The sequence below is a fragment of the Mus musculus genome, chromosome 1 (genome assembly GCF_000001635.26).
Source record: "Mus musculus strain C57BL/6J chromosome 1, GRCm38.p6 C57BL/6J".
NCBI classification, from domain to species: Eukaryota; Metazoa; Chordata; class Mammalia; order Rodentia; family Muridae; genus Mus; species Mus musculus.
Window position 1 is genome coordinate 120,969,873 of NC_000067.6, and position 24,060 is coordinate 120,993,932.

The 24,060-nt window shown below is 43.0% G+C and overlaps 1 long non-coding RNA gene across 1 annotated transcript; it reads right to left on the reverse strand.

Annotated features, from left to right (window-relative positions):
• Nucleotides 1–112: 112 nt before the first annotated feature.
• On the reverse strand, nt 113–23,806 carry Gm34698. The gene is made up of 4 exons (XR_387341.3): nt 23,752–23,806; nt 22,493–22,725; nt 3,723–3,887; nt 113–153 (listed from the first exon to the last, which is right to left on the reverse strand). It is a non-coding gene; the product is annotated as a predicted gene, 34698 (long non-coding RNA).
• Nucleotides 23,807–24,060: the final 254 nt, after the last annotated feature.

Below are 24,060 nucleotides of genomic sequence, written 5' to 3' on the forward strand. Positions count from 1 at the left end.
TATGAGGACCTGAGTTCAAATCCCTGGAACCTACTGAAACCAAAACCAAACAAAACGGGCACAGTAGCTCACCTCTGATCCTATTTTATCAACGCTCCGTTCACATTGTTAAAGTTTTCTGTTTTTACTCTTCTGACACAATGTTCACTTGGGCTATTAAAAAAAAAAAGTTGTTATGTTCAGAATAGCCTAGGAAGAAAATTACATGCAAGGACTTTATAGCTCCTAAAGTATGTCTCCTCTCCTGCACCACACCCTAGGAGGGAGCGCAGTAATTTACTCATAAAGATTGATACTTGGCATTTGTGTGGCAGTTATTCAGCTATTGCATGAGAATTAAAATAAAATTATCTTCTCACCAACGGAGTTAGTAATCCTCTGCTCTGAAGCTGAGGTAGGGCTCGGGGAATCTGAGCTCCAAAGAGCTTTATATCTCTCTGAAATTAGTGACTTTCTACCTTAAAAAAATGACAATCTTAAATCCCTGTTTTCAAAACATAGCCATGCCCGACCTGGTCTAAAAATAGACATTAAAAAAAAAAAATCTCACAAAACTTTGCTTCATTTTAACTACCTTTAGCCAAAGTGTCTGCTGCAGCTGTGCTTGGGGCTAGACAGCTCTTACACCAGTTAGATAGGAGGTAGGGTGGATAGAAAATAAGAAGGTGTTCGTGCACGTGTGTGTGTGTGTGTGTGTGTGTGTGTGTGTGTGTGTGTGTATGTCTGTGCATGTGCCTGTCTATATGGGGAAGAAAGCAAAAGAAAAGACCCTACACTGTTTTCCATTTTCCTGTTTCTCAAACAGTCTCTGTTTGTTCCAGCTTCTTTCAGTCTATAAAGTCCCTCGAACTTTCCAGAACTTACTAGAAGTATGGCCCATTTCATTCCCCACTGGTTCATCCCACCCGAACCTAACCCTAACTCAGTTTTTCCCAGTCTATGCTTCTGTGGTTCATACCACACCTGCAATCAATGCACTAAAGAATAGCTGTGCAGATCCACACAGAGATCTTCTGACATACTCTTTATATGCGTTCAGTATCTTCAGAATTGCAGAGTCATGGCTCGGTCACTTGTTTACACATATTCCAGAAGTCATTGTGTACTTCTAGAAAATCCTTTCATAAATGTAAGCATGTTGTGCATTTCACAAATTCATTACTTTCCCGGGATGTATGTTGCTTTCAGCCATGGAATCTTTGTGTGTTTATGTATACTATATATACATGATGCGTGTGCATAAAAGTGTGTGTGATCCCATTTGTGAGTGCAAGTATATGCATGCCAAGGTATAAGTGCAGAGGTCAGAGGACAGCCTCAGGTGATGCTCCCCACCCTCCATAGCCTCTGAGACAGGGATTCTTGTTGTTCACTGCTGTGGGTTCTAGCTATGTGGCCCTTGAGGTTCCCGGGACTCAGCTGTGCACCTTCCTGGTTGCCTTTGGCACACCGGGTACCGACATCTGCCATCGTGCTCAGACTTGTGTAGGTTCTGGAGATTCAAACTCTGCTCCTCACACTTGTGCTGCAGACACTTCCCACTGAGCTGTCTCCCCAGCCTGGCCATGGTAATTTTGAATTCAAATAACAAAGAAAACAGAAAAACAGTGTTTCATAGGCCCAGTACTTACTTGAGAAAAAAAAAAGCTGCAATTAACATCTTGAATATTTGCTTCTGGTCTTTAGATGAGGTTTTCATTGATTACAGTAGGGTTTATGGAATCCTGCATCATTATAACTTTTCACTAAAAATTAGGCAAAAGACTTTTCTTTGTAATTCTAATTTTCAGTGATGACAGATGAATACATTAACGCTACACATATTCCCCATTCTAGTTAGATACAGAGTTTCTTCCCTAGATTTTGCCAGCTAAGCTTTTGCTAGCTATCATTTTCTCACAGGATTTTTGCCTTTGTCTCTGTCTACTTTATATATTTTTCTGTTTCCTCTCCAACCAATGACATCATCTTCCCCATGCTCCTGAAGAAGCTATGCAACACTCCCTTCAGTTAACTCAGGTAGAAGGAGACATGAAACAGTGGATAAAGACACCACCCTTGAAGCCACAGACTAAGTGCTCTGCAAACTTATTCTTAGCGTTCCCTAGGAGTGACATGCAGATTTGGGGATCTCTAGGTTTGCTGATAAATGTACGATGTGACATCTCATTTGCACAGTCAGAATGCTGGTTCCTGGTACCAGAGAAAATTCCAAGGTCCTTCTTTGATTCCTCTTAGTATCTGACACACAATGTGGGTGACAGAGCCACATTCCGTGTATTTGTATGGCTCTCTCAATGGTATGTTCACTAGCTTTCAGTTGGTTCTCTTCACTCCCCTTTTTCTGAATTTTTTTAAAAAAATATTTTATTAACTCTTTCAGAATTTCATACAAGCATACAACATATTTTTTTATCATATTCACCCCCAACCATCCCCTAACTCTTTTTAAATCCACTTATTTACCTTCTCTCAACATCATGTCCTCTTAAGTACTTATGGAGTTGGGACTATTCATATGAGCATGGCCCATCTACCAGGAGCCAAGGTCTTAAAGACACCTAATTTTCCCTCCTTAGAGACCAACAATTACCTATATCCCTACCCCTGTCCATGCTGGACTGTTGACTGGCTTGAAAGTCGTATAAAGGAACCACAGCTGCTATGGGTTCATGTGTGCAAAGTCATACCCAGAAGACAGAATCTTCCAACTTCCTTTTCTCCAATGGTCCCCAAGCCTTGGGGCTTCAGACCACTTACTAAAGTCTAGCTTCTGTACTGAGTGCTGTGGGAAAAACAAACCATTACTGAATATCTTTGTCCTGATCCCTCACTCAGGAGAGAAGATGAGCAAGGTTGAATGGGAACTGCCCCATGAGACATCGAGAGGACACACACCAGGGATGCTGCTGATATACAGGCTTAGATATGGTTTGAGTGTATCTTCCCAAGTTGTGTTGGCTGGAAGCTTGGTCCTGTGTGTGGTAGTATTGAGACAGCTAAACTTTTAAGATAGAGAACCTAGTGAAATCTTGCTAAGTCACTGGTGCAATGCCCTTGGATGACATTAATAAAATACATTCTTACCAGATCCCCATTGGTTTCCTCAAGAGTAAGCTATTTCCAAAAATAAAGCAATCTTGCCCCTAGAATCCCTTTGTCTTCCCTTTTTACCATAAAACTGGTCTCCCCTTCTCTCATGAGCGAGCTCCTGTTATGATATCATCTGCCATGACGTGAGATACCCAGGAGGCCTCTCATTAGAGGTAGAAACAAGAGTCAAACAATTAACCTCAATCAGGGACTAGAAACTAACAGTAGAGTGTTCACGTTCGCCTGGATTGTATGAAGTTGAGTTCTCAACATCACAAAGACAAAAGCAAAATTGAAACAAGAGGGAAAATCCTATTGACTTTTACAGCTGTGACCAAACAAACATATCTCTCTCCCTCTGTCTCTCTCTGTCTCTCTCTCTCACCCCCTCTCACTCTCTCTCCTCTCTCTCTCTCTCTCTTCTCTCTCTCCCCCCCCTCTCCCTCTCCATGCTCCCCCTCAGCAGGTTCTGGAAAGACTTGAGGATTTATATGGTATCACTGCCCCCATTACCCTACCTATGTCTCAGTTTCTTCATCTATGGAATGGCCACAATAGTGGTAACTTCCACCCAGGAATGTTTTCAAGACTATGAAGCACGCACTCAAGTTGGAGCCATGTGCCTGTACCTGTAGGTATTCTCCCTGGGAACTCAGATGGCTTGAGGATCCCCTCTTGACATCATGATTTACATTTGTGATGGTTGATCTTGATTGTCAACTTGACAGAACCCAGAATCACTTTGGAGATACATCTCTTGGCATGTCTTTGAGGGATTTTCTGGACTGGCTTACCTGAAATGAAAAGACCCACCCTAACATGAGCAGCACTGTTAGATGGAAATCTAGACTGCATAGAAAGGAGAAAGTGAGCTGAGCACAGACTTTCACCTTTCTGACTGTGAACACAAAGTGACCAGTTGCTTTGGATTGTACCCTCAAACCGTGAGCCAAATAAGCCTGCCTCAAGTTTTCCTGCTAGGCCTCTATCACAGAAACAAGAAAAATGACTAATGTAGCGCCCTTGACTCACTTCTAGGGTCAAGAGATCAGATACAAATACTTCCCCCTTTTGATTAATTTTTGGTTTTATGCAGTTGGGTCTTTTCATCTTTTGCCTCTCTTAAGAAGAAGAAAGCAAATTATTCCTTTTAAGTTGTCAAAGAACATACTATCAGACCAGAGCAGCACCACACAGGTACCATCAGTCCATGCTATGTTTAGCTTCTGCTCAGCAGGATCTTGGGTACAGAAGAACTCAGAGCCTCAGAAGATACAGTATTCAAGGAGGACATAGAAGATCTTTCATTGTCTCTTCAGTCAAGTCTTCTTATGCTCATGTGTGGACAAGTGTAGGAAGATTCAGTTCATGCATGTTCATGCATGTGAGTGTGTGTGTGTGTGTGTGTGTGTGTGTGTGTGTGTGTGTATTCATGTACATGGAGAAGGTCAGAGGACAACCTCCAGTGTGCTTCCTTTGCCTAATATGGGATGCTGTTTCTTACTGGGTTAGACAATGTGGGTTAGACCAGCTGGGCACTAAACCCTAGGGATCCAGCCGTCATCACCTCCTCTGAGATTACTGTGCCACAACACCCAGCATTTCATAACATGGGTTTTGGAGACTTAACTCAGAACTTCTTTCCAGGCAACTACTGTAATGACTAAATAACTTCCCTAACTCAGGGCTCAAACTCTAAAGTAGACAGTGAACATGCTGGTAGGTTGGTGAGAGAGGAGCTAGCTGAGAAGTCTGAGTCGTGCTGGGGATAGAAGGAGAAGCTCTGAGTCAGATCTCCCAAAGAGGTTGGTGCCAGGCTCTTCTAAGAAAGCTCCTGCCTGGGGCAGCACAGCTGGGACCAGCCTGCAGACCAAGTGAAAACAACTTCATGTAGAGATGGACTGCATGTCTCCAAGTGGGCCTTCTGCCAGTAATGATGCCTTTAGCTGGCCTGGCCTGGGTTGGGCTGGGCTGGGCTCACCTCCAGCCATAGGGATTTGCAGCCTTAGTTTTAAGAAATCCAAGCTCATAATGGCTGATTTTATTTAAGTGTTTTCCACTCTCATGCTGCTCACCAGGGGCTTGCCCAGGTTTTTGTGTGTGTTTGTCAATTTTACCTTTCTGATTTCAAGGGTTTTTTTTTTTTTTTTTTTTTTTTTTTTTTACTTTATTACTCTTGTTTTTTTTTTTTTTTTTTAATATCTTTTTCCTCCATCTCCACCTCTCTGTCTGTCTCTCTTTTTCTCTCTGTCTCTCTCTGTCTCTCTCTCTCTGTCTCTCTCTCTCTGTCTCTCTCTCTCTCTCTCTCTCTCTCTCTGTGTGTGTGTGTGTGTGTGTGTGTGTTTCATAGGCTAGAAATCAAGTCTCTTTTTTTATTATTCTGCCCTTGATCTTTGAGACACAGCCTCTCACTGAATCTGACCTTGTCATTTGGCTAGACTGGGTAGCCAACAAGTCTCCAAGGTTCTCCCACCTCTGTCACAGAGTGGTGTAGCTATGGGCACCTTCTACCATATTCAGCTTTCCGTGTGAGTACTGAGGACCTGAACTCAGCTCCTCCGGCCTGGAGAGCAAATGCTTTATTCACTGAGCCCTCTTCCAGTCCCTTAAATATCACAGTGTTTGCAGTCAGCATCTGTGCGCCTTATCATACACTTTAGCTTCCCACACATAATACAAGGGAAGTGACCTTCACTGTTCTATTTTGTTATTCAGGGAATAAGACAAGAAAAAAATTCACACTTGTTCAGAACAGATGCAACCATCAGAGCCCGTCTACAAGCCAAGCCTGGTTCAATCCCAGGACATAGAACATGTGAATTCACAGGCTGTCCATCTAACTCCCAGTTTGTGTTGGTGTCATCACCATTTACACACTGTCCAGATACTTGCCACAAGGGGCAAGTAGCTGGTCAGAATCTGCAGTCAGTAAGTGAATGTAAGGGTCTCAAGCTGTACTCTGAGCACTCCATCTTCAGAGTCCATATTTAAATCACCCCTCATGGCGCCAACCTTAGGTACCATCCTTAGGTGCTTGCCGTGGGATCAACCCTTGCTAAGTGCTGTGCGTTCTGAGTACAGCGAATGAGTTCTTGTGGTGCCACCATCAAGAAGGCTGTTATCCCTGCACAGATGTGAAAAAGCCAAGGCTGAGAATTGAAAGCCTGGCTTTCATTTTCCATGTAGTAGGGGGAAAGAGGGTAAAAAAAATGGACAGGAGAGAAGGATGCCTACTAAAGTGGTTCTGTCCATAATCATCCTGCAAGCCACCCTTCTTTTCTTCATATCTTCTAGAATAGCTGTACAACTCAGTTACAGCTTAATTTCTCTGTGCCCTATGTCCAAACTGTGTGGCATCTTTATCACTAGGGTTGATCACATAGCTCAGGTAGTCATACAAGAGCCACAGAATGGCTTGTACTATCTGGGGAGTTTCTGGACAATAGTTAGGCTACAAAAGTTAATAGTCTTCTACATCCAGGGCCATATTTAAACAGAGCTAACCCACCTGGCAAGAGACAGCACTTGTGCAATACTGACATGACTGTGCACTGCCAACCACTTTCTGCTTGGATCTGAGGCCTGCGTCACAGGAAGGAACACATGCATACTATTTTAAACCTGATAAAAAGCCTGTGACTGGAAAGATCAGGGGCCCTAGGGGGATAAATTATCACTATAATCAAACTGCCCTCTAAATTATGAATATGTTTATATCCATCAACATGTGCCACCTATTCTTAGCCTTTGTCATATTCTTTTGCTGTAGCCAACAATGCAGAAACTCAAAACTGGCAAAAGTATTGATAATTAAGTACTCAGCCATACACAGGACATCTCTATCACATCCTCCAAGGTTCCAGGAACATTGTACAAAAGGGGAAAAAGGCCGTAAGAGCTGGAAGATGGAGATGAGTGCTGTGGAGTCATTTTCTGAATATAACATGTTGACTGCAATCATGGACACACAACAGCTGTGATTAGTTGCACAAGACCTGCAAATACACATACACATGTACACACACACACACACACATATATTCGCGCACATGCATACACACACATGAATACACCCATGCACACACCCATGCACATATGGAATCATTTTCTGAATATAACATGTTGACTGCAATCATGGACATGCAAGAGCTATGACTACTTGCACAAGACCTGCAAACAAACACACATGCATATACACATGCACACACATATGTTATACACATGTGTACTCACACATATGTACAGGCAGGGACAGAGAGAATGAAAGTGGAAGAGGTAGGAGGCTATCAGGAGTGAAGGTGAGAGAATGGGAGAGCTGAGTATGACCTTAATACATGCTATACATTTATGAAACATTCAAAATTTTTCAGTTCTTTGATTCATAAAAAGAAGATCCATATGCAAGAATTGTACTGAAGTCATCTGAAATGAGAATTGCAGCGTTCCGAAGGAAAAGAACAAGTTAGTTCACCTTAAGCTTGAATAATGGCCAAACAATTCCAGGAGACTCAACACAGACCGAGCAGCCTCCCTTGCGGACTGGGTAGGCGCTTGTTAATCGAGAGCTTGGGTTTCCAGGCTGCTGGCTCACTGTGGAGTTGAAAGTCTACCCACAGGTTTGATTCGACTTCAAGGGCTCTTTTCTGTTTGGAGGCCCACACCCAGAGACCCTCCAGGTCATAGGTGTGTGTCTTGTAAAATAATGATGAAGAAACGGATTGCCCAAGAGCAGGCTCGCCCTGGGACAGCTTCTGGGACATTCAGATTGGGCAGAGTGCCTGCGATTGGGTACTAGACAAAGAACAGAAGGATTTGGGGATCCTTGGGGGGAAGGGAGACTAAGAATGTAAGGGTTAGCCTTCCTTAACACAAGGCAAGAGAAATCAAAACTCAGAATGAGTGGAAAGAGAGGACTGAGAAGACACTGAAAGTGCCTCAATCTGTGAAGGATTTGCGTGGCAAAAACGAGGACTGAGCTGGACCCTCAGTACACAGGGAAGACCCCCGGCACTGTGGTGTCTGACAGAGGTATAGACAGCCAGAATTTTGTGACTGAAAACTAAAGAACATCAAACAACAGAACCAAACCAAAGTGCAGGATACCTGAAGAATGATGTTCCTGGTTGATCTCGGGGGGGGGGGGGGGAGGTGGCGGGGGGGGGGGAGTGTGTGTGTGTTGGGGGGGAGTAATGAGCAAAGGAAGATAAGCATCCTTTAGTTAGCTACCAATTTCTATCAAATAATTTTAGCAGAGTCATGAGAAGGTGATATGCCCATTTTACTAGTAAAGCTAACAGAAGCCTACAGAAATGAAAGGGAGCACTTAGCCAGCTGGGGCAGCTCCTAACACATCTTGAGGGCTCCCTATATGTCAAACCCTCAGGAGAAGGAGGTATGGAGGCCTCTTACTTAAGAACAGGCCTAGAATATTGCTGCCGGAGCCTGTCTCCAAAACAGATATGCCCTCCAAATAAAAGGACCCCAGGAGCCCGGCGACAACTGTGACTGAATCACACACAGGCAGGCAGAGCAGGGCTGCTTTTGTGCTGGGCCTGCCTGAAAGAGGGTGGGGAACCAGAAAACAGTGGGGAGTCTGATCTACAAGCCTGGGAAGAAGAGAAGCTACCAGAAAATAAAGACAGGAGCTGGTGGTGGACTCAAGTGATAAAGGACCAAGACAGGAGCTGGGAGCATGGCTGAGCTGGTATAGTGTTTTGCTGGTGTCCACTGGGATCAGGGTTTCACCTCTAGCTTCACAGAACCCAGGCATGGTTGGTCTTACACATCTGTAATCAGAGTATTGGGAGGAGGAGACAGGAGGATCAGAAGCTGGAGGCTATTCTCAGCTACACAGTGAAGTCAAGGCCAGCCTGGGCCACATGAGACCCTGTTTCAAAAAAAAAAAAAAATAAAAAAAAAGCATAAATCCTCAAAGTACCTCAAAACCAGACCAATTAATTTCTGTGAGCATTATGTCTCCAGCTGATGAAATGGCATATTTTAAAAACAATTTCTCTGACTTTGGAAATTAGAGATCACATTTTAAAAAATAAAACAGTTGAATAGCCTTACACGCTGCAGCCCCTAATCATTTGCGTTGGCTTCAGGGGATGGCAGAACAGAAACAATACAATGTAACCTTTTAAAATTCAAAGTTTAGAGACAGGCAAAAAGTGGAGCTGCTGACCCTCCCCTGGCTCAGGCTCAGCCCCGAGCAGCAGCAGCACAAGGAACAGTTTCTGTTTTAACAGAAATGTACACATATATCAGTTTTTACGATCCTCTTTCTATGTAATATAGATGCGTATTTTGTGCGTTTTGCACAATATCTTTATATGTTCTGTGCACATAAAACACGTTTATATGTGTTGCATAAGGGACTGGCATGCATTCCTCTCTCTGTGAGGTTTTCTTTTCATTCCTTTCCACGTCAGCCCACACCTCCCAGCTTATTTCTTTCAGCGGTTGCACATTTGCTCATCTTGTGGCTACATTATAAAAGTTTTATTTTCAGTCATTATTATTTTTTAGATGGAGTCTCATATATCCCAGGCTGGCCTCAAACTCAATACGTCGTCGAAGATGACATTGAACTTCTCCTCTTCCTCCTAAGTGCAGGGATTAGAGGCATGTACACACACCGGCTTTATTCAGTGCTCAGGACAGAATCCAGTGAGTTTCACGTGCACAAGCTAGCAAGCACTCTGCTGACTAAGCCACACCCCTACCCCTGTTATAAAAGGTTTAGGGAGTCCATTATCAATGGCTATTTTATTCCCAATCTTGTCTTTTTATGATAATACAGCAATAGCGCTGTGAATAAACTTGTATATGTATTCTGAAATTGTTTATAGTATACATTCATCCCCAGGTTAACCCCTGAGAGTGCACTTAGCAGTAGGAAATAGGTGTGAGGTTTTAACTGTCAGTTATATGCCTGGCCAAGGGCATAAAGCCCATTGTCCCAGCGACTCAGCAATGGTAGGCATCAAAGCTTTAAATTTTACACATTTGATAAATTATAAAATTATCTCTCAGTTTCCTTTAACATTATGGGAGGAAATGCTCTCTCTCTCTTTTAAATTCGCTGCCTATTCAGAAGTTTTACTTCTTTTTAAATCCTTTGCTATTATTTTTCTGGAGTGGGGAACACTCATGCCACGGTCACATGTGGAAGTCAGAACCCAGGGCTTACTATGTGTTTAAATACTTGGTCTCTTCCTGGTGGTGCTGTTTAGGAAGCTGCAGGGCTGAAGCTGCGGGGCCTCCCTGGAGGAAGCGCGTCAGGAGGGGTGGGCTTGCAGTTTTGTACCCTGGCCTCACTTCTTGCCCCCTCTGCTTTCTGATTGTCGTGTAGCCTGGTACTCCTGTCGCCATTGCAGAGTGCAATTATAAGCTAAAGCGAAGCCTTGCTCCTTGTGGTCATTTTGTCTGGGAATTCTACCACAGAAAAGGAAAAGTAGCTGGAATAACGTTCGGCCCGTGGTTCTTTCTGTCCATTGTGGTTTCTGGGGACTGAATTCAGATCACCAGGCCTGTGCAAAAAAACATTTTTGTAGCCAGTAAGCCATTTTGCCAGACCTACCTTTTTAGCTTTTAGACTGTTGCTTTTTTTCCTTATTTATTTTTACAAACTTCTTCTTAATTAAAACCCATTCCCCTGTCATGTATGTGTGTGCGTGCGTGCATATATACGTATATGTGTACATAACAATTTTTTCTCAATGCCTTTTTGGAGTTTGTGTATGCTTGCTTAAGGTTATTTCAATTTGCAAATCACCAACGTGGTCACTGTATTTGTTTATGACCTCTGAATCTACTTTGTAAGAGCTTTTCACATACTTGTTTTCTGGGACACATATTGTTTTACAGTTTTGTGTGTTTAAATCCTCAATAGAACTACAATGTCTTTTGCTGAAATAAATGATATACCTTAATCTTCCCCCAAGACCATCCAAAACCTAATTTTAAAATAATCTTGAGATGAAAGGTGTGATATTTACCCATAACCCCAGTATTCGGGAAGTGGAGGGGGTAGGGTCAGCAGTTCAAAGCCAGCCTTGGCTATATTATAGCAAATATGAGGTCATTCCTGGCCACATAGGAACCTATCTCCAAAATAATAAATAAGTAAATAAATAAACCATCAAACAAACAAATACGTCTCCCTTTCTATCACTTTTTAAAATGTTACTTTATTTCATATTTATCACCACCTAATATTTGTGTCTTTTCAATTTTTCTCTATTTCACTGATTTTACCCCTGATTTTATTTTCTACATGTCTAGAGAATTTTATTTATTGTAACTGTGCATTACATTTTATTAACTTGTAAAAGTTGTCTCCATTCAATTCTCTTTTGTTTCAGATGTTGAAAGTGCTTTTAAAGTGTATGAGGGGGGAGGGAGAGAGAGGAGAGAGAGAGAGAGAGAGAGAGAGAGAGAGAGAGAGAGAGAAACACATGATTGGATGTGCATGTATATATGAAGGCTAGAAATCAATGTCCAGTGACTTCTTTACTCCCTACCTTTAAAAGAATTTTTATTTATATTATGTGTAGTGTGTGTGTGTATGTATGTATGTGTGTGCGCGTGTGCATGTGTGCATAGGTATCCTTAGAGGCCAGAAGTGGGTGTCGGATTCTCTAGACCTGGAGTTACAAGTAGCTGTGAGATGCCTGACATAGATTCTGGTACAGAACTAGGGTTCTTCTGCAAGAGCAAGATATACTCTTAACCACTGAGCCATCCCCACCACCACCACAGTTCTTGAGGCAGGACCTCTCACTGAATCCAGAGCTCACTAACTCAACAAGACTGGTTGTCATTGCCTCCCAGCTGAGATTACAGGTGTACCTTACTATATCTACCTTTATATCTGGGTACTGGAGATCTGAACAGTTTGTGTTTGCATCATAAATACTGCTGACTAAGCCACCTCTCCAGCCCCTTAATGTTTATTCATTGCGATAAATTTCTTCTAATATTCACAAATTCCCAAAAGACAACAACAAACCTCTCTTGGTACTCTAAACTTGCATTTAGAATTTTTGTGCAAATAGTTCTACAAAATTCAGGGTTTGAAATGTAGAGCTCAATGGCTATTTTGCTGATTGGTAATAATTTCTGTGATTTTCGGGTATAAAATAATCTTAATTTAGGGCCTGGATGTCTGTTGGTTACGGTTTCATGGAGATAGGGTATCATCAGATGTGATTACTAATGGAATCTTCACTCTCCTCTGGCGATTCCTTCTTAGAAAGAAATGTGCATTCATTTTGCAGGGTCATGTGTTAATCGAGCTTTATCAGATTTTTCTTCCATTTTTTTTTTCTAAAAGTTTTTAAATCTCTCAGTTTGTCCAGTTCTATAACTATACCATTAAGACAACAGTTGCAGACAGTTGTGAGAAACCAGATGTAGATGCTAGGAACCAAACCCTTGTCCTCTGCAAAAACAGTCAGCATTCCCAAGTATTGAGGCACATCTTCAGCCTTGACACTCAAATTGTGAACTCTCTCTTGCCTTCCAGGTTAGTCTTGAGTGAAAGTTCATTATTATTCTTGTTTTTATTTCTTGGTAGTTTGAGTCTTCTTCAACATGCTATTTTAAAAAATGTTCCATTATGTGTGTGTGTGTGTGTGTGTGTGTGTGTATGTGTGTGTATTTTCACATGCTTGTGTACACATGCTTGAATGGGCACATGTCATTGTGCATATGCGAAGGCCAGAGGACACTTTTATGAATACTTCTCTCCTTGTGCCCTGGGTCCTGAGGATCAAACCAAGGTCATCATTAAGCTTGAAAGGCAAGAACTTTAACCCATTGGTCCACCTCCCGACAACAACAACCCTGTATGCATGCATACTTACTCTCATTAATGGATGAAACGAGTGTGTGTGTGTGTTTGGGTGAGTGGGTGTATATGAGCTGAGATCTGTATAGACTTGTATATTTATTATCTCCCTACCAGTCTCCATTTCCCCTAGCCTTTGCTTCCTTCATAGCAAAAGCTATCTATCTGATCTGTGCTCAACTCTTCCACCATGAATAGCATTGAAAGCCTCTGATTGTTGATAGCACTGAGCCTGTGTGATAGTATATCCACATATATTTCAGTAAATATCTGGTCCTCAAATTGTGTGGGCAATAAACAGTCACTCATGATATTTACTGTATAGCCAAATGTACGATTTAACTGAGTGCTGTGTACTTGGATTTACTAAATCTTGCCATACAAGTTGGTTGAAGTAGCCGATGGGATCAATAGCATACAAGCATACAACAAAAGATAACTGATACTGTCCGTCATGATTACCTGTCAGGCCTGGAGACCTCAGAGAGCAAATGGGAAGGAGGATATTTGAAGAGAGATTTTTATTTTTTTCCTGTTGTTTTTTAATTTGTGAAGTGTGTGTGTGTGTGTGTGTGTGTGTGTGTGTGTGTATTGCAGATGCAGACAAAGATCAGAGGACAACTTGAAGGAGTCAGTTATCTCTTTCCACCATGTGAATCCCAGCTTGGCACCAAGTGTCTTTACCCTCTGAGCCATTTGCTGGCCCTGTCCCCAGAGTTTTAACCACTGATCTTGGAATATGCCAGCAGACCTGTCCTGTGGTTTGAATGCTAACCTGACTTTAGGATATTAAAATTATAAAAAGAAAAAAAAAAGACTAGCTAGGTTTATAGCAGTGACTCATACCATAAAATAGAAAAACAAGTAAATGGGCATGTTTAGGGAATGAAAGTAGTGATTTTTACTTTAAAAAAAAAATTGCCCTTGGCACTTGGCTGAGACATCTTCAATAAGGCTCCCAGACCTTGTCACGCTCAATGGAAACAATAGAGGGCCAACAAAGACTTAAGTGTAGCCTTACAGACATCAAGTCATCCTTAATTAGGCCTGTAGAAAACCATTTGTTGGGTGAGCCAGTGGATCCGCAGTTGGTGGGTGCCTTGCCTGCCCTGCCCAGCCTGGGGAATCTGCAGTTCCCTGTGGCTTGCTTCTACATGTTTGCTCACCGGTCTATAGAGTGGAAGGCTTGGTAGGTACGTGGAGACAAGTCATGAGAGGAGAAGGCCACAGATTTCCTAAGCAAGAATATTCAGGAACCTCGGGATCATGGGTGGGAAAGCAGCTTTGGTGCAGAACCTCCTGTGAGTAGGACCACCTGTAGGTGGGAAGTCCTCAGTCTCATTAGCTCTTTGTTGTCTAGCCAAAAAACACCATCTTTTGCCATCCATGTGGTGGCCCCTTCTTAACCCTTGGCTTCACCTCTGTATTCAGGATCTTACAGAACACGTACAGTCACAATTTATTTTACCTCCTTTCGCTTCCCTCCATCTTTCCCTTCTTTCCTCCCTTCCCTCCCTTCCCCTCCTTTCCTTCCCTCCCTTCCCCTCCTTCTCTCCCCCTCCCATCCTTCCTTCCCTCCTTCCCCTCCTTCTCCTCCTCCTTCCTTTCCTCCCTCCTTCCCTTCCTCCCTCCTTCCCTTCCTCCCTTCCCTTCCCTTCCCTTCCCTTCCCTTCCCTTCCCTTCCCTTCCCTTCCCTTCCCTTCCCTTCCCTTCCCTTCCCTTCCCTTCCCTTCCCCTCCTTACCTTTCCTTCACCTCCTTCCCTTCCCCTCCTACCCTTTCCTTCCTTCCTTCTCTGCCTTCCTCCACTACCTCCCTTCCTCCCCTCCCTCCTTCCTTCCTTCTCTTGGAGCTAACAATGGTGCTGGAAATTAAAGCCAGTTCCTCTATAAGAGCAGTAAGCATTCTTAATTCTGAACTGACTGATTAGGCTGATTAGTGATCCCCATAATCTGCCTGTCTATCCCCCTTAGCCCTAGGATTATAACCACATGGCATGACCCTTGATTTCCTTTTCTTTTCTTTTCTTTTCTTTTCTTTTCTTTTCTTTTCTTTTCTTTTCTTTTCTGATCCTCATGTTTGCAGAGTGTCCTCATTACTTTTGTGTTTCTGTAAGCAGAGCAACTTACAAAATGAAGCATGTTGTTTGGCTTGTGGTTTCAAAGAGTCCATGATAGCAGAGAGAAAGCACATCTGAGAGCTCCCATATTAACCCACCACCATGATGTGGAAAGAGAGCACTGGGAAGCACAAAAATCTTTGAAACTGCAAAGCCCTCACCAGGGCTCTCAAACACCTCCTCCAACATGGCCATACCTCCCAATCCTTCCCAAACAATTCCAACAACTGAGGACCAAGTATTTCACCATTTTCATTTAAACCACCACATGTAGCAAGTTCTTAAAGACTGAACTACCTCCTGAATCCAGTTAATCTCTTTTTTATGTTTAAGGTAATATACTATACAGCCACCAATCCATAAAAACAACAATAATTATTGTATGTACCTGCTTTTAAAGAGGTAACAATGCACCGGGGAGAGAAACAAATTCACATTTGAATACTGAGTTTAATTAAATATCTTCTGCATCCTAACTTCCTCATATATCAACACAGAACTAAACAAAGGGAGATAATCAAGTGGGTTAATGCCTACAAAGAACTGAGCACGTAGCACTCAGCATCTTCCCTGGCACTTAGTACAACCACAGCTGGAATTGGCAACTGATGGCTTTACTCTACAGGACATACAGCTCCATGATGTTATGAACACTCCTACTTTAATGTTGCATACATAAAAATATTTCTTTTATCCATGATCTGTGTTTTAATTTAAAGTGACCAGGAATATGTGCTCTTATTGCACACTCCATACCATGTTGAAAGTTTGTATTTTAGTACACATTCTTTCCTTCTGGATCCTTCTAACTAGTGAGAAAAGCTTTGTCTGAGCCTATAAGGGGCCAGTCCAAGGTACATGTTACCAACAGCCAAGGTCAAGTCTGCACAGGTTATGTGAGCCTCACGCTTGCTCATCCAATCTCCTAGCTGGCGGAAAGGAGACAGATGGAGGAGAGAAGGCATGGAGTACTGCAGTTTTAAACAGACAAGCCTGCTGTCTTCCAGCCCTGCCTGGTACCAAGCTGTAGAATTGTTCAGATGTCTGCTTGTCTAACCATTCCATGACCTCATGAATGACAGGAGCTATCTTCATTTGCTTAGCTCCCTGAACCAACCCTCAGCCTCTAGGAGCTTCAGCAAAGACTACTTGTAAATGCTCAATGAGTAAAAGTTGTGCCTTTCCCCCAACGATAAAGGAGTGAGGATTCAGAATGGACAGCACAACACTAAGCTTGCAGAAGAGTTGCCTTCTTTATCTGACTTTGGAAATATTGTTAAGGACTATCATTTCTGGGGAGAACCACTAGGTCCTTCTCCTTTGGGGACAATCTGTGCACCTCCATCTCTTCTTCCTCATTTATTCATGTGACCATCCTTCCCAGGTATAGGATTCTTTTAAGAAGGCAAGCAGGGTCTTCTTGTTTATCTTGAATACCAGCACTTTGCATAGGACCTAGCACATAGAAGATCCTCAATGCCTATCTGATAAACAAATGAAAAGCATGAACAAATCAACTACCAAGTGAACATTATTATTTATATGTGTATGTGCACTCTGTGTGTGCACTCTGTGTGTGCACGTGCATGCATGTCAGTAGGCGTGGCAAGCTAGAGGACAACCTCAGGTGGTGTCCTTTGGGCTTCATTCATCTTGTTTTATTTTTAAATAGATATTTTTATTGTATGTGTTGGGATGGTTTGCCTACGTATCTGTGTATTACCCAATGAAACCAGAAGAGGACATCTTTCTCTTGAACTGAAGTTAGAGGTGGTTGTCAGCCTCCATGTGGTACTGGGAACTGAACCCGGGTCCTCTAAGAGAGAAACAATTGCTCTGAACCTCTGAGCCATCACTCCACTTGTATCCATCTTGGGTTTTGTGTCCTGGTTTGTCACTGGCCTGGAGCTCAGCAATTAGACTGACCAATGAACACCAAAGATCTTCCTGTCTCTGCCTCCCCAGTGCTGGGATTGCAAATAGCCTCCCCCATACCTGGCATGTTTATGTGAATTCTCTAAATCACATGCAGTTCCTTTGCAAGGCAAATACTTCATAGACTGAACCAACCCTGCGTGAAAATGACTTGTAAGTATGATTAGGGGGTCTAGGAAAGTGATAACAGTTGGTTAAAGATTACCATTTTACTACAACAACTAAAATCTTCAGATTAATTGCCAAAAAAATGCGTTTATAAAGATAATAGAGTGGTGTTGAGATGAAGAGGACAAAACAGAATAAAATTCCCAAGAAGATGAGTGCTCTGAAGAGAGTGATCAGTTGCTGGCTGATATACCTACCCTCCCCCATTTCACTCACTGGTTTTAAATTTGGTTGAGGATCTGATCTAGATAACACAGGGGTAGAGTATTAAAAGGGAAAGAAAGAAACAGAGCTTTTAGAAACTGTGCTGGTTAGCATGAACATCTGGAAACCTCAGAAGCCACTCACAGTGGGCTTTCCACTGCCGGTGGCTTCCAGACCCTGGGCTGTGCGAAAGGCTGCTGAGCTTTGATAACATGCAGCAAACGCTCCAGTTGTCTCGCAATCTTTAGGAGCTCTGTCTGTTCTTCCCCAAAACATTTTCCAAACTTGGAAGGGGCAGAACTCCAAACCTGTGAAGTCTGAGACCAAAACCCCTACCAATGTTTTAAGATGGAGAAGATAAAAAGCCGCCAGCCTGTCAATCTAGGAAGAGATTAGTCTTAGAACTGGAGAGGAAACAGAAGTGAGAGGAATGAATCCACCCTAGGCTGAACCCAGCCCAGCTCCGATTAGATGGAGGTGCTGAGCCCCCTGACTGATCTGGCTGACATGAGAGACCCAACTCCCATCAGTGGGAAATATTATCCGGACCTCTAGAATTCCATGTAGTAGGATGTCTGGCTTGTGATTCAAAAACTACTAAATGTATGATCGTATAAAGATGAACCCAGTGAATATTTTTGAAAAACAAAACACGATATCTGAAATAAAGAATTTTAGGAATTTGGAAGTAGGTGAAAAGCTAATATTCAAACTGAAGCTACTGAGCAATATCCACACGTGGATTCGAACTCCTCCAACAATATAGCCACAAAGAGAATCAACTGAGGTTTATCATAATCAAGCAACCAAATGTGTGGGGGGGGGAAGAGGGAGGGAAGGAAGGAGGGAGGGGAGAAGGGAGAGAAGGAGGGAGGAAAGACATAGAAAGAAGAAGGGAGAGAGAGAGAGGAGGAAGACAGAGAGGGAGGAGAAAGACAGAGACAGAGAGAGATCAGGGTACGTGCATTAGGAACAGGGCATGCAGCTTCTACATGCTCAGTGAGGACTAATCCTTAATCAGAAACACACAGAAGACAGGGATAAGAGCAGCCCTTATAAGTGCTAGGGGCAGCGCTGGACTCATTTTCTTCAGTGGAGGAGCTAAAACAAACTGAGATGAGAAAATCAGAGGGAGACCTGTGGGGAGGAAGGGGTTCAGCAGAGTGAGAAAGAGTTCTGGTGTGAAAATGACCAAAGTATATTGTGTGTATGTGAAATTGTCAGATAAATAAAAATGAAACAGTTTTTTAAGGCTAGGAAAAAATGTTTCCAAATTTTTTCCCACCAAAGCAAATTTTTTTTCACAATTAAATTTTTTAAAAAATGAGAAGCAAAACCAAAAACAAAACAAACAAAACAAAAACCTCAGACATGCCATCATTCAAGTATAGTGCCATCCAGTACTGTAGGCAGAAGCCAGAACTACACTTGCAGGGAAACTCATGGCTTTGTGAACACTGTTTTAAAAGATGTAAAGTGAGAGGAGAGATGGCTCAGCAGTTAACAGCAGCTGCTGCTCCTACACAGGACCCATACTCTGTTCCCAGCACGCACGCTGAGCAGCTTACAACCATCTAAAACTCCATCTCTAGGGAACCTGACACCATCTTCTGGTTTCCGCAGACACGGCCACTCATACACACATGCCCACACGTAGACACATGATTCAAAACAGAGTAAAATCTTTAAAACAGAAAAATGTAAAACTGTTCAGTAAGAAGTGGAACAAACAGTAACAGGCACAACAAGGGTTAATGCTGACTTGAGCAGAAACCAAGGAGCTGAGAGGAGAGAGCAGCAAATCAGTCAACACGCTTAAATAGAGATAACTTTATCAGCACCGAACAGGTATATAGGAAGGAGAGTTAGAAATTATAAGACAAGTCTATAGACTCAGTGAAGATTTTTCTGCACACACACACACACACACACATATATACAGAGAGAGAGAGAGCATGTTTTCTTTATATGTGTTCATATCTGTTTATTTATTTGCATACTCACACAGAGACATGAGTCTTGCATGTATTTGTGTGTGGTATGCACACGTGTGTGTTCACATATGTGTGCTCACATGTATGCAGATGTGCATGCTCCTGTACTCATGTATGTATGAGCCCTGAGGTTGATGTCAAGTGTCTTCCAAGATGGCTTGCTATGTTATATTTTGAGTCAGGATCTCTCACTGAGCCCAGAATTTGTAGATTTGCCTAGTCTAGCTAGCCACCTTGCCCTTGGAGAACTCTGTCTCTCTGTGCTTTGGGTAATAGGCTGGAAGACACACACACCAGTCTTCAGATTCTCATCACAAGTGCTGTAACACCGAGGCATCTTCCCAGCCCCTTCATTTCCAAATAACTAATAAGTCTATTCATAAAATAAAAAAATTTAAACTTAGAATGGTCAATTGTCTGGAAAGTATGAGCTATAAAAATGTTTTAAGAAGGGAATAGAAAAGGCTAAATGGTTCGTCACTAATATGACTGAGTCTTTAATAACGCTTAAACGATACTGACAGGTCATCTTCAGGTGAGTTTTAGGAAACTTCCAGGAACAGATAAATTCTGCACTTCCAAATACTTCCAGAGGCTCCCAAAAGCAGTTCGGGGCCCATACATGCTTTAAATGAGCAGTTCAAACTCAAGAGCAAACATGGACTGGAAAACAGTATTGATTAACTAATACTCATGGCTCATGAACAGTCCCACAAATGAACCCTGCATAGGATGATAGCATAGCATATCCATAATACTAGGAATAAATGTGTTATAAGAGGATGAAGAGATCTCAGTGGTTGAGGACACTTGATCCTCTTCCAAAGGACCAGAGTTCAGTTCCTAGCACTCGCGTTATGCAGTTTACAAATGCCTGTAATGCCAACTCCACAAAATCCAAGCCATCTTCTAGCCTCCGTGGGCACCTCTGTGGCACACATGTAAATAAAAATGAGTGTTTTCAGATTAGTGAGGTTTGATTTTTTAAATCGAGGTGGATTTAAGCACCAAGAAAATGTGCTTACTTATTATAACCTTTATACTGAGAGAAGAAATTGTACACACTTCTTGAGATGTAAACAAAATCAAAGGTGTGGATGTCAATAGTCATTCCCCATTTTCAAAAGAAACTGTTAGAAGGCCCAAGAGGATGGCTCAGCATATAAAGGTGCCTCTCGCCAAACCTGGTAAGCTGGTTTGGATTCCCGAGACCCACGTGGTAGAGATCTTGCAAGTGTTCTGACCTCCAAACATTGGTCTTGGTGAACACACACATGTGCACAAGTGCGTGTCCACACATACACACATATACTTCAAGATAGAGAAGGATTTCTGTGTCACAAGGATGATGGGTAGGAAAGAAGGTGGGAAGAAAAGAAAGTCCTTTCTTCTTGTTGTTCTTTTAAAAAATTTTTTTTAAATCACTTATTCTTATTTTATGTATATTTGTGATCTGCCTGCTTGTGTGTGAGAGGGTGTCAGATGCCCTGGAACTGGAGCTACAGACAGTTGTGAGCTGCCATGTAGCTGCTGGGAATTGAACCCGGATCCTTCTGAAAAGCATCCAGTGCTCTTAACCACTAAGCCATCTCTCCAGTCTGAAAAGAAAGTCCTTATGAAACACTGCCCTAACCTTTTCCATGACTGTGATAAGCACTGTGACCCAAAGCAATCTGAAGAGGGAATCAGTTAATTGGCTCACACATCCCAATCACTGTCCATCAGGAGGCAGGGCAGGGCAGAACTCAAGCAAGAGCAGAGGCAGGAACCATGGAGGAATGCCGCTCCCCATGGCTCACTTAGTCTCCTTTCCTATACCAGCCAGGATCACCTGCCCAATGGTGGCACCGCCACAGTGGTCTGGGCCTGCTCACGTGCATCTTTATGTGAGAAAATGTTCCTCTGGCTTGCCTACAGGTCAGCCTAATGGAGGCAATTCTGGACAGAGATTTCCTCCTCTCTGAAATGTCTAGATTTGTGTCAAGTGACAGAAAGCAACAGCACAAACCACATTGGGGTTTCACATAAAGCCAGGACAAGGTGCCAACCATCGCCCTAAGTTACACAAATAAAGCCAACAGGAAACATGAAAGAACAGTTGTGTAAATTTCTCTCTCTGATCTATTAGTATGTAGAAAAGAGAGAGGCCCGAAACTCTAGCTCCAGGGGATAAAATGCAAACCCCCAGCCTTGTGTGTGTGTGTGTGTGTGTGTGTGTGTGTGTGTGTGTGTGTGTGTAGGGAGAGAGAGAGAAAGAGAGAGAGAGAGGAGAGAGAGAGAACTAAAACTTAAATCTTGAAAACAGAAAACAAAGAGTTCTTCTATAAGGATGTATTTGGGCATAGCTGTATGAAGCTGTAAGAAGTTTGACTTTTCTATTCTTAAAACAGTGACTAAAGAGATCAGATGAGAATTTACAAAGTACAGAAGTACCTAGCCATTCCCACTCTGAGTCCTACATCATGGTCCTTCTTGGGAGCATTAGAGGGAAAATGAACTTTCCTCTTCATGTGGGATAAACACAGGGACAATATGGAAAGTGCTCCACTCCAACACAGGCCTCCAGAAGCTCCTAAGTGACACATCACTTCCTGAATATGGGGATAATGACAGCATTTGAGGGGCTGGGGATGCAGCCCAGGTGAAGCGCTTGCCTAGGGTACACAGAACTCTGCCCTGGGTATGCCCTGGGTATGTAACCCCAGCACTTTGGAAGTGAGCACATGAGGAGCAAGAGGTCAAAGGTCATTCTCTGCTCCATAGAAAGCATGAGATCTGACCAAACTACATGAGACTCTGCCTTATATGAAGAAGAGAGGAGAGAGGGAGGGAGGAAAAGAGGAGGAAGAGGAGAGAAGAAGAGATAAGAGAGGAAAAGGAGGAAGAACTGGGGAGAGAGAAGAAGAGAAAGAAGAAAAAAATAAAAACAGGAGAAGCCTGTACTTGATTTATGTCTGTCCTTGACTTCAGGACAGTGACCCACTTTTCCTCTGTGACCCTCCCTGAGTATGAAAACTCCTGGCGGAGGAAGCATTAAACTGATTTCAGGAGATTCTTCAAAAGCCCCAGCTAAGAGAACCATTCAGACCACGCACATGAAACCGCAGAACAGTCCATACCTTACCTATTGCTGTGAGTCAGGGAGGAATGGCAAGCTCATCTTTATTCAGCACTGGCTCCCTTGGCACGGCAAGCTCCTTTCAGAACTCTCCTTCCCCTTCTCCATGGAATTCCCAAAGGCCTGGAAGACCATATGTGAGAAGGGACGAGAGGCAAATGCAAACATAAATTCTTCCCACTGTGACAGCGAGTGCTCGGCCATGCGTGCCCCTACCTGTGTCAAATGCACGGTTTGGTCTGAAAAATCAAGTTCACAACATGTTGCCATTGCTTGGGTTTCCAAAGAGGCCCAGCCAGCAGGTAGCATATCTCTCTCTCTCTCTCTCTCTTTCTCTCTCTCTCTCTCTCTCTCTCTCTCTCTGTGTGTGTGTGTGTGTGTGCGTGCGTGCGTGCGTGCGTGCGTGCGTGTGTGTGTGTGTGTGTGTGTGTTTGTGTTAGGGTGACTCTGAGGATGCTGGCTCGGGTACTGTGTAGCTCAATGAATGAAATATGATTGTGTGACCTTGTGAAATAAATTTTAATTTATATCCAGAGTCAGAATAGAAGACAAGAGAAGGTGGAGGTTGTATTTAAAAGGAAACCAAGTAAAAGCATTAACACTTGCTCTGGACATTTAGAAGATGTGTGGGGGACCCTGTGCTAATTCTTTTAGGGCCACTTGACTTGTGGACAGTCACTAAGCTCCTCTAGACCTTTTGTTCCTGTACTACTAAAGGATGCAGTGGGAAGGCCTGGCCAGCGTCAGAGGCCATGGCATAGCTTGTGTCTCCAAGTAGAAGAAAACAAGCAGTACTAGAACCCAAATGCCATGTGGGGCTTGGGAATGGTGAGTGTAGAGCATTTGCTCTACAAGTGTGAGGACCAGCGTTCAAGTCTTAAGCACCCATGTGCTCGGTGGGCACTGTGGCCTGCTGGGACCTCAGCACTCAGGAGTCAAAGATGAGAGGACCAGAGGCAAGCTGGCTAAGCAGGCTGGCTAAACCAGAGGATGCAGGTTCAGTCAAAGACCCTGTCTCAAGGTATAACATGGAGAATGAAAAGGATGGAGGGAGATAGATACATTTTGTCAACATCTGGCATACACACACACACACACACACACACACACACGTACACACATGTAGAAACACACATACACATACATATATGTGCACCCCAAATCAGATATACATACCACAAAAATACAGGAAATCTAAAAAATTAAAATAGCTTGTTTGTCCAAGCTGTTCAAAGGTAACAGAAAATGTCCCCTCTACCCCTTACCCATCTCCAGCAGATGTCATCCAGGACACTGTGTCACAGCATGGCTCCTTGCACTGTGTTCACCCTCCTGAGTTCCCAGTGGCCAAGTGAGCACATGTTTATGATGCCATAGTCACATTGCAGACAGCAGTGACTATTCCTAGAACAGGGTTATCCCTGTGGCACCCGCACCAATCTCTCTCTTACCCTAGAGTGTTGAGAATTTTTCTAACCTCTCCATGCCCTAGGCATTTCTCACCTGGAAAAATGAAGGCAATAGGAAACGTTCAGCAACTGTTTTTGAGAGAGAGAGGCTGATGTGGACAGTCT